The following is an 11,654-nucleotide window of genomic DNA, read 5'->3' as shown; positions in this document are numbered from 1 at the left end:
CCGGACGGTTAACGAAACCCATCTAGAAATGATGACGGAAGGGTCCCCAAATGATCGCGAAATAGTCCCGAAATGATCCCGGAATAGTTCCGAAAATGTTCCAAAATAACCCCGACGGGATTCCGGACGGATACAGAAAATCATCCAGAAATGAAGCCAGTAGGTACCCCAAATGATCCCGAAATAGTCCCGAAATTACCCCGTCCGGATCCCGGACGAATCCCGAAAACTATTCAGAAATGACGCCGGTAGGTACCCCAGATGATCCCGAAATAGTCCCGAAATGGCCCCGACGGAATCTCACACGAATTCTGAAAACCATCCAGAAATGGTGCCGGAAGGGACCCCAAATGATCCCGAAAAAGTCCCGAAATGACTCCGACGGGATTCCGGCCGGATCCCGAAAACTATCCAGAAATGATGCCGGAGAGGTCCTTAAATGATCCCCTGATAGTCCCGAAATGACCCTGTCGGGATCCTGAAAACCATCAAGATATGATGGCGAAAGGGTCTCCAAATGATCCCGTATTAGTAGAAAAAAGTCCCGAAATTACTCCGACGGGATCCTAGACGGATCTCAAAAACCATAAACCATCCAGAAATGATGCCGGAAGATACCCCAAATGATCCCAAAATAGCCCCGACGGGATCACGGACGGATGCCGAAAACCATCCAGAAATGATGCCGGAAGAGACCCACAATGACCCCGAAAAAGTCCCATAATGATCCCGGAAACCATCAAGAATTTATCTCTCAAAGGTACGCAAATGATCCCGAAAATACCTCGACGGGATGCCGGACGGATCCCCAAACCCATCCAGATATGATGCCGGAAGGGTCCCCAAATGATCGCGGAATAGTCCCAAAAATGTCCCAAAACAACCCCGACGGGATCCCGAAAACTATCCAGAAATGATGCCGAAAATGTCCCCAAATGATCCCGAAATAGTCCCGAAAAAGTTCCGAAATTACCCCGGCGGGATGCCGGACGGATCACGAAAACCATCCAGAAATGATCCCGGAACGGTCTCGATATGACCCTAACGGGATTACAAATAAGGTGAAGCTAATTATAAAACCATGTTAATAAGGCAGCAGGCGCGTTGGAGCGAATGAAAAGTTACAAAGAAACATACAGGTAAAGCTAATAAAAGCGTGCTAATAAAAACAATTGATGGAGGGCGGATGGCGGGAGGAGATATGAGAGCACCACCGATCGTTTTTCCAAAATTGTTTAGATCTCGATCTCTATGAGCCAGATACCAAAAATTATTGATTTAGGAGAACATTTATATTGAGTTATAACAATTTATAGATTTTACACCAGAGGGTGAGAGAAAGGGGGAGGGGAACGTAGGGTGTCACTGCTCATTTTGTAAGCCCTCGACTTATTTGACCCATTGAGTTTGTAATATTGGTGAACGTCAATATAGGTAAAGTTATAATGTGTAAAAATTATTAAAAAGTACTTGTTCGAAGGGTCGTGGGTCCCCTACCCCCCTTTCCATGTTCGAAAAAAATTTCGCTAGTAGACTATTGTCTGTATCCCAAATTTCATCAAAATCCGTGTAGCCGTTCTGGCGTGATTCAGTCACAAAGACGAAAAAATACAATAATTAAATTATAACTGTTCCTAGGGGGCGGGGACCTCCCCCCTTTTCAAAAAATATAGCTAGCAGATCCTTCTAGACTATTGGCTATATGTGTGCAAAATTTCATCCAAATCGTTCCAGCCGTTCTTGCGTGATTGAGTCACAAAGACAAAGGTCTGGACAAACATACGAACATACAAACATCCAAGCTTTCCCATTTATAATATACTAGCCTTTACCCGCGGCCCCGTCCGCAAGGAGAAAATAAAATATATGTGCTATTCACGTTAGCCTGATTATCAAGTTATCTGTTTAAAAATTATTTTTGTCTAATGTATTTTATATTTGTAATTTAGTAAAAAAAAGAAATAAATGAGAAGATAAGCTGAAAGGCACGCTTTCATGAATAGTACAATACAGTTTTTTCGAATTAAAAAAATACATTTTGTTTTTAAATTCAATTAACTGATATAAAGGGGTGAAAGAATTGCTACTCATAGAACAAAGGAGTGAAACTACTATTAGCTAAAACCAAAGAGAATTTTTTAGACGAAAATAGTGTTACTTTTTCGGGTATTTAGTTGGTTAAAATATTACAAAAAGTGTAATTATTGTTATAACAGTTCCTTACACGATTATAGAGCGAAAAAGCTGTTTTATATTGAATATAAAACATACCCAATTTTAATTACGAATAATTAGCAGCAAATCCACGGCCTTAAAAGCTCATAATTTAATGCTAAACTACCGGTTGCGAAGAGACCTAAAGAAGAAATGATACCGAAAGACTCGCCAAATCATCCCGTATTAGTCCCGAAAAAGTACAGAAGTGGCCCCGACGGGATTCCTGAGGGATCCCGAAAACCATCCAGAAATTATGCCGGAAGGGACACCAAATGATCCCGAAATGGCCCCGACGGAATCCCGGATGGATCCTGAAAAGCATACTGAAATGATGTCGGAAATTACCCCAAATGATCCCGAAATAGCCCAGAAAAAGTCCCGAAATGATCCCGACGGGATCCCGGACGGATCCCGAAAACTATCTAGAAATGATGCCGGAAAGGTCCTCAAATGATCCCCTAATAGTCCCGAAATGACCCTGACGAGATCCCGGACGGATCCCGCAGACTATCCAGAAATGATGCCGAAAGGGTCCCCATTTGAGCCCGTATCAGTCGATAAAAAGTCCCGAAGTGACCCCGACGGGATCCCGAAAACCATGTAGAAATGAAGCCGAAAAATACCCCAAATGATCCCGGAAAAGTTCCAAAATGACCCCGACGGGATCCCGAAAACCATCTAGAAATGATGCCGGAAGGTACCCCAAATGATCCGGAAAAAGTCCTAAAATGACCACGACGGGTCCCGGACGAATCTCGAAAACCATCCAGAAATGATGCCGGAAGGGACCCCAAATGATCCCGAAAAAGTCGGGAAATGACCCCGGCGGGATCCCGGACTGATACCGAAAACCATCCAGAAATGATCCCGGAAGGGACCCCAAATAATCTCGAAGAAGTTCTGAAATTACCCCGAAGTAACAAAAAAATCTCGAAATGACTCCTACGGCATCCCGGAAGGATCCAGAAATGGCCTCGGAAGGGTCCCCAAATGATCTCGAAATAATACAGAAAAAGTCATGAAATTACCCTTAAAGGGTCCCCAAATGATCCCGAAATAGTCGCGGAATTACCCTGATGGGTTCCCGTACAGATCCCGAAATACATCCAGAAGTGATGCCGGAAGGGTTCCCAAATGATCCCGTATTAACGGACAGATCCATCCAGGAATGATCTTGGAAGGGTGCCAAAATGATCCCGAAATTGTATCGGAAAAGTCCAGAAATTACCCTCTGACGGGATCCCGGACGAATCCTGAAAACCATCCTTAAATGATCCCGAAAAAGTCCCGAAATTACTGACGGGATCCCGTACGGATCCCGGAAACCATCCAGAAAAGATGCCGAAAGGCTCCCCAAATGATCCCGTATTAGCCCCAAAAAAGTTCCGAAATGACCCCGACGAGGTACCGATCGGATACCGAAAACCATCTAGAAATGATGCCGGATGGTACCCCAAATGATCTCGAAATAGTCCCGAAATGACCCCGACGGGATCCCGAAAACTATCCAGAAATGATGCCGAAAATGTCCCCAAATGATGCCCTTATAGTCCCGAAATGACCCCGGCGGTATCCCGAACGGATCCCAAAAACCAACCAGCAATGATGCCGAAAGAGTCCCCAAATGATCCCGTATTAGTCGAAAAAAGTCCTGAAGTGACCCGGACTGGATCCCGGACGGATCCCGAAAACCATCCAGAAATGATGTCGAAAAGGTCCCCAAATGATCCCGTATTAGTCCAGAAAAAGTCCCGAAATGATCCCGGCGGGATCCCGGACGGATCCCGAAAGCCATCCAAAAATGTTCCCGGAAGGGTCTCGATATGACCCCAACGGGATTACAAATAAGGTGAAGCTAATTGTAGAACCATTTTAATAAGGCAGCAGGCGCGTTGGAGCGAATGAAGAGTTACAAAGAAACATACAGGTAAAGCTAATAAAAGCGTGCTAATAAAAACAATTGAAGGAGGGCGGATGGCGGGAGGGTCATTGGCACCCAGATAAATTGCGGTTTGAATCAATACCCCCACCATAGAACAGTACTCGTAGCTCTAGACCTATCAAAAGCCTTTGATACGGTCAACCATGGCTCGTTACTGCAAGACCTGGAAGGGTCTACCCTTCCCCCATGTCTTAAAAGGTGGACCGCAAATTATCTGGGTGGTCGGCAGGCATCGGTGCAATTCAGAAACGAAACATCAAAACCAAGGAGAATTAAACAAGGGGTGCCACAGGGTGGTGTCCTAGCCCCACTTTTGTTTAATTTCTACATATCTAAGCTACCTTCACCACCGGAAGGAGTCACAATCGTTTCCTACGCCGATGGCTGCACAATAATGGCCACAGGCTCAGGCCCACAAATCGACGGCTACCTCCCTGGTCTCTCCAGTTTTTTCGCCTCGCGAAACCTGGCATTGTCACCGACTAAATCTTCCGTGATCTTATTTACAACATGGACGCCCCAAATGTCGACCATATTGAACATCCACGTCGATGGCACTACGCTACCGACTGTCCTACACCCCAAAATCTTGGGTGTGACGTTTGATCAGGATCTACATTTTGGTGCGCACGCAACCGCAATTGTTCCGAGAATTCAAAGCCGTAATAAAATCCTCAAATCCCTTGTTGGCAGTACCTGGGGAAAAGATAAAGAAACGCTCATGACCACATACAAAGCAATTAGCCAGCCGATTACGTGCTACGCGTCACCCATATGGTCGCCAAGCCTAAAAACTACCCACTGGAAGAAATTACAGGCCTGCCAAAATACTGCTCTCAGAATCGCCGCTGTCTTCTTATGTCCAAGTCCTTGGTGAACTACATAGACAGGCGTCGGACCTTTATGTCGGGAATTGCCCGGTGAATCCAGTACTTGAAGAAAAATATCCAGAACTCGCGGAAGTGGAACGCATACTCCCCAGGGAAACGCGAGTCACTCTTGCTCAACTTCGTTCTGGATACTGTAACAGGTTAAACTCTTACCTATCCAGAATCAACCCCGACATACAAAATGTATGCCCCGCTTGCAATGTGTCCCCACATGACACCAACCATCTCTTTAATTGTAATGTGGAACCAACGCCTCTAACACCCCTTTCCTTATGGTCCACCCCTGTTGAAACGGCAAGTTTCCTTGGACTCCCGTTAGAGGATATTGATGACAATTTGTGATCGGTCGCGGCTATTAGGTGGGGCGAGCATTGCTACAACAACAACAACAGAAGGGGGGGGGGGGGCGGAGGGTGTCATTGCTCACTTTGTAAGCCCTCGACTTATTTGACCCATTGAGTCTGTGATATTGGTGAAGGCCAGTATACGTAAAGTTATTGTCACGGATATTAGCATCACTAAGCTATACCATCACTAAGGCGATGCTAAGGCCATGCCAAGCAGTATTTACGTCAATAATAAAATCATGTATGCACATATATAAGGCAGCCGAAAGATGTCACACACAGATGCATTTACTTATACGCCTATGTATGCGCGAGAGACTGTAAACTACAAACATTCACATCAATAATTCAATCATTATGTATCTACATAAACGAATAAATAATTGCGTCTACACATATGTACGTATACGAGCAGCGGAGCGGCAATGCGCAAACACATGCATATATCTTATCTGAGTTGTCACAAGAGAGAGCAATAATTTGTGCACGTAGTTGTGGCTGGCGATTTTGTAGCCGAAATTAACTAGTAAGTTCTGGAAATCGAAGAGCCTAGAAGTATGCAGCGTAAACTATAAAAGCGGGGCAGGCGAGTAAGAACTAATTCAGTTTGAGTTGAGCAATCAATCAGTTATTGATTAAGCACGCGATCTGGCGGCCAATAGTAGAGTTTCATTTGAGTTATCAATCAGTTTGGTTATTAAGTCAGCGAGTAGCAAAGTATAAGTGTTATTGTGAAGTATTTTAATAAAGGCCATTTTTCCATTATTAAATATTGGAGTTATTTATTCAACAGTTTAGCGATACGAACCTAGCAAAAGGGTAAATAAGAGGATTTGCAGCAAATTCGTTACATTATAATGTGTAAAAATTATTAAAAAGTAATTGCTCGAAGGGTTCATGGGACCCCACACCCCTTCCCATGCTCGAAAAAAATTTCGCTAGTAGACTATTGTCTGTGTCCCAAATTTCTTCAAAATCCGTGTAGCCGTTCTGGCGTGATTCAGTCACAAAGACGAAAAAATATAATAATTAAATTATAACTGTTCCTGGGGGCCGGGGACCTCCCCCTTTTGAAAAATATATAGCTAGTAGATCCTTCTAGACTATTGGCTATATGTGTGCAAAATTTAATCCAAATCCGTTCAGCCGTTCCTGCGTGATTGAGTCACAAAGACAAACGTCTGGACAAACATCCAAACTTTCCCATTTATAATATATATTAGATTAGATTAGATATTAGATATTAGATTAGATTAGATTATATAATTTCATTTTATTTTCATGAAAATACTGTAGTATGGAATCTTACATTTGAGTTCAGTTAGAGAACAAGTTGTTAATTAAAATTTTTCAACTTTAGTAATAGCATTTTATACTTTCCTCTTTTGCTGAGTATGCTATGTTTCTCAAGTTGAGCCACTGGTTCGAAACAACTATTGAGATTTTAAAAGTATGCCTAGTTATCAACATGAGCTCTAATGGTACTAAAGCCCAAATGCTTGTTGGGTATATTCGACACCATTTCGAACGAACGCTTCCCAAGGCCGTCGGTTCTATGTACACGACTGGAGCGACTCGGGATTTTTCCCGACCAAGGACGGGTTTCATTGCGCCATGTTGCCAGGCCGCATACCCAAATACACCGGGTACCCCAATGCCTACCCAAGGACGTCTAGTCCCAGGGCCTCAACAGCAATCGCGTTCTGGCCTTCCACAACCCAGGCGTAGTCACCCGTCACTTACTCCCAGAGTGACGACGTCTTCCCCTATGCACTTCAGAATTCTGCAGTTAAACTGTAATGGAATAACTGGGAAGATCACGGAGATAGTCGACTTCATGAAGCGGCACAACATCCGCATTGCAGCGATTCAAGAGACTAAACTCACAGCAAGATCTGCATTACAGACCTGTTCTGGGTATAATGTCCACAGAAAAGATCGCGAGAGCGGAAATGGACGGCCTCGCCACCACCACACCGTGCAATATCATATATTTGATCCTGACATCGACCGCAGGGACAGTGTCTTAGAACGTCAAGGATTATCTGTCCGGTCGGGCGATGCAAATCTAGAAATCATCAACATCTACATCCCTCCTGTCACCTGTTGCCCCAGTGGATACCGCCCTGATATCAGCGGGGTACTCACTGGAAACAATCGCATTATCTTAGGCGATTTCAATGCCCATCACGATCTATGGCATTCAAACTTGCGGGTGGACAGTAGGGGTGAGATGCTGCGGATCAAATAGAAGAAACGACGTTCTGCACTATAAACGGATACGCCCCCACACGTATGGTAGGAAGCTGTCACAGTTCGCCGGATATTTCAATCGTGAGCGCAGAACTCGTAAACTGCGTCAACTGCAGCCGATGGCAACATTGGCATCCGACCACCTGCCTATACTTATTTCGCTCGAGCGTCCCGCCGACTTCATTAACTTTAAAAAAGGAAAGTGGGACGAATACAAATCCTTTACAGACAGCCGCTTTGCTGCCCTCCCAATCCTAACTGATGTCCGCCAAGGGGAGCGTGCTTTCCGGAAGGTCATTGAATCCGCCTCGGCTGGTTTTATTCCTGCCGGCATAATTCCCGAAATTCGGCCCACTTCCCAGCGGAGGCCGCAAGTTTAGCGAGAACGTGACCTTATAAGACAGCTCGATCCCGGCGACTCCCAAATAAGGGATATAAACCAACGCATCAGATTGCTTGTGGATGAACACAAGCGGGCGAAATGGGAGGAGCACCTAAGCGGTTGTAACCTCTCTGCCGGTGTAGGTAAACTTTGGTCCACTGTAAAGTCCCTATCGAATCCGTCTAGGCACAATGACAAATTTTCCATCGCCTTTGGCTACAAAGTGCTGTCGGATGCGAAAAAATGCGCGAGCGCTTTCTGCCGACAATACATAATGCATTCTACGGTCGACAAAAATAGACGGAGGACCAACAGACACGCACGTAAACATAAGTTCAGCGCGTCACCAATTACCATCACCGCCAAAGATGTTGAGGATGCCATCGGTCATGCTAAACCATCCAAAGCAGTGGGCCCAGACGGCATAGCCATGCCGATGCTTAAAAGCCTAGGGAAAGAGGGTTTCAAATATTTAGCACATGTCTTCAACCTGTCTCTTTCCACCTTTGTCATTCCCGAAAAATGGAAAATGGCCAAGGTGGTCCCGCTACTAAAGCCTGGGAAACCAGCTAACATAGGAGAGTCATATCGCCCGATATCTCTCCTATCGCCAGTAGCCAAGACGCTTGAAGCCATTTTGCTCCCCCACTTCAAAGCAAATTTGCAGCTAGCCTGTCATCAGCATGGCTTTAGAAAACTCCATAGCACCACCACCGCGCTAAATGCCATTAGCACCCAGATAAATTGTGGTTTAAATCAGAAGCCCCACCATAGAACAGTACTCGTAGCGCTAGACATATCAAAAGCTTTTGATACGGTTAACCATGGCACGATACTGCAAGACTTGGAAGGGTCTACCCTTCCCCCATGTCTTAAAAGGTGGACCGAAATTATCTGGGTGGTCGGCATGCATCGGTGCAATTCATAAACGAAATATCAAAGCCAAGAAGAATTAAACAAGGGGTGCCTCAGGGTGGTGTCCTATCCTCACTTTTGTTTAATTTTTACATATCAAAACTACCTTCGCCACCAGGAGTTACTATCGTTTTTTACGCCGATGACTGCACAATAACGGCCACAGGCCCGGGCCCAAAGATCGATTAAATTTGCATCAGAATAAACGGCTACCTCCCTGATCTCTACAGTTTTTTCGCCTCGTGAAACCTGGCATTATCACCGGCTAAATCATCCCCGACCCTATTTACAACTTTGACGTCCCAAATGTCGACCATTTTGGAGATCCACGTCGATGGCACTACGCTACCGACTGTCCTACACCCCAAAATCTTGGGTGTGACGTTTGATCAGGATCAACATTTTGGTGAGCACGCAGCCGCAATTGTTCCGAAAATCCAGAGCCGTAAACAAATCCTCAAATCCCTTGCTGGCAGTACTTGGGAAAAAGACAAAGAAACGCTCATTACCACATACAAAGCAATTGGCCAGCCGTTTGCGTGCTACGCGTCCTCTATATGGTCGCCAAGCCTAAAAACTACCCACTGGAAGAAGCTACAGGTCTGCCAAAATACTGCGCTCAGAACCGTCACGGGCTATCTTCTTATGTCCCCAGAACACCATCTACATAATGAGGCGAGAATTCGCCTCATCAGGGAGAGAAAGGAGATGCTAACCAAACAGTTCCTGTTGAATACCCAGAAACCTGGGCATCCCAACAGACATCTGATTGATGAGCCAGCACTGCCTAGGGACTTAAGGAGTCATCTCCGTAAGCATTTTGAGGAAATACGGCACCTGAGAACTCAGCCGTATGAAGCAAAAAAACACAAGCAGGTCCTTGGTGAACTCCACAAACAGGCGTCGGATTTTTATGCCGGGAATTGCCTGGTGAATCCAGTACTCGGGGAACAGTACCCAAAACTTGCGGAAGAGGAACGCATACTCCCCAGGGAAACGCGAGTCACTCTTGCTCAACTTCGTTCTGGATACTGTAACAGGTTAAACTCTTACATATCCAGAATCAACCCCGACATACAAAATGTATGCCCGCTTGCAATGTGTCCCCACATGACACCAACCATCTCTTTAATTGTAATGTGGAACCAACGCCTCTAACACCCCTTTCATTATGGTCCACCCCTGTCGAAACAGTAAGTTTCCTTGGACTTCCGTTAGAGGATATTGATGACAATTTGTGATCGGTCGCAGTTATTAGGTGGGGCGAAACATTGCTACAACAACAACGCAAATAAATGATATGTTAACTAGAGTTTAACCCTGCTAGATCGGCCGCTGAAACTTCAGTTAAAGTAGGCTGAAAAAAAGCAGAATAAGTTCAAGCGTAGTTTAACTGACAAACTGAGTCTGAACTTGTACTGAAAAAGCCGGCCTAAATGTTGAGATTTATTTAATCTCAATTTTAACCTACACTGCATCCATTTGAAGTTTATTTTACGGACAATTTTTTTATGTTGGACAAATTATAGAGGAGAAGCACTGGATTTAATTTTTTTTTTTATTTTCACCGCCACAATAATTTAAATATTTTGAAAAAAAAAAAACCATTTAGGCAATTTACAAGATCGTCTTCGTCGAACGTACTATGATTTAAAAACCCTCATGAATACTTTGCTGTTGCTTCTCATATGACAGTTGGATTTAAAAATACAATTCAGCTGCCTATAATATATATCACACGTGCTAGTTCTTGTTAAAGAAAGCCATCAGTTCAGCTTCGACACTATTCATTCCGGCCGGTGGAATACCTGAAATCAAACCACACTTCCCGGCCGAAGCTGCAAACCTAGCAAGAGAACATGACCTAGCGAAATAATCCGACCCTATGCGGCTGGTAAAGACTCCGACTACTAAAAAGGTGCTTACAGTTTTAATCGCAACAAAATTTGCAATACATATATACATGATACGTAATAACATTACCAGTTCTGATCCCCTTCTATTTAGATTATCTCTCCACAACACGTTTAGTGCCATAAAAAAATACTTAACTCGTTTTACCTCAGAGGAAATTTTTTTTAAATATAGCAAATGTTGGGTAATAGTCTAGTTGAGGGGTCAACTGCTAATACGCTACGCAAAAGACGCGTATTAATCTTGAGAACAATAATCCGAAGGCGGAAAAGAAAAATTTTATCTCTGTCCGGAGATATTGGCAGTTGAATTTGGCGATTTCCATGTGGTTGTTGTTGTGTTCGTACACACAAAAAAAAGTGTGGCTCTACGTGGCGGTAGCCATGGTTATACCACACACCCGGACTTGGCATTACGTAGCCCAGGGTTATTTTTTATAAGCGCGGACGAAGGCCGCCAACGCAGAAAGGTGTTCTGCGCAAAAATATTATGGATGAGACCCTCGGTTTCGGAGGTACCCGCGGGTATTTTTTCGGTTTTTCGTTAATATCTTTTGAACGCGTTAAAATTTTTTGGTAGCGTATTAGCAGTCGACTCCTCAACTAGACTATTACCCAAATGTTGTATAGCCTCTTACGGAACATGATATTTGAATATGTATGTTGTTGTTGTTGTAGCGATAAGGTTACTCCCCGAAGGCTTTGGGGAGTGTTATCGATGTGATGGTTCTTTGCCGGATACAAATCCGGTACGCTCCGACAACACAGCACCATTAAGGTGCTAGCCCAACCATC

The sequence above is a fragment of the Eurosta solidaginis genome, chromosome 4, assembly GCF_040869045.1.
Source record: "Eurosta solidaginis isolate ZX-2024a chromosome 4, ASM4086904v1, whole genome shotgun sequence".
NCBI lineage: Eukaryota > Metazoa > Arthropoda > Insecta > Diptera > Tephritidae > Eurosta > Eurosta solidaginis.
The sequence above is the reverse complement of the archived record's forward strand: the minus strand, read 5'-3'. Positions refer to the sequence as shown.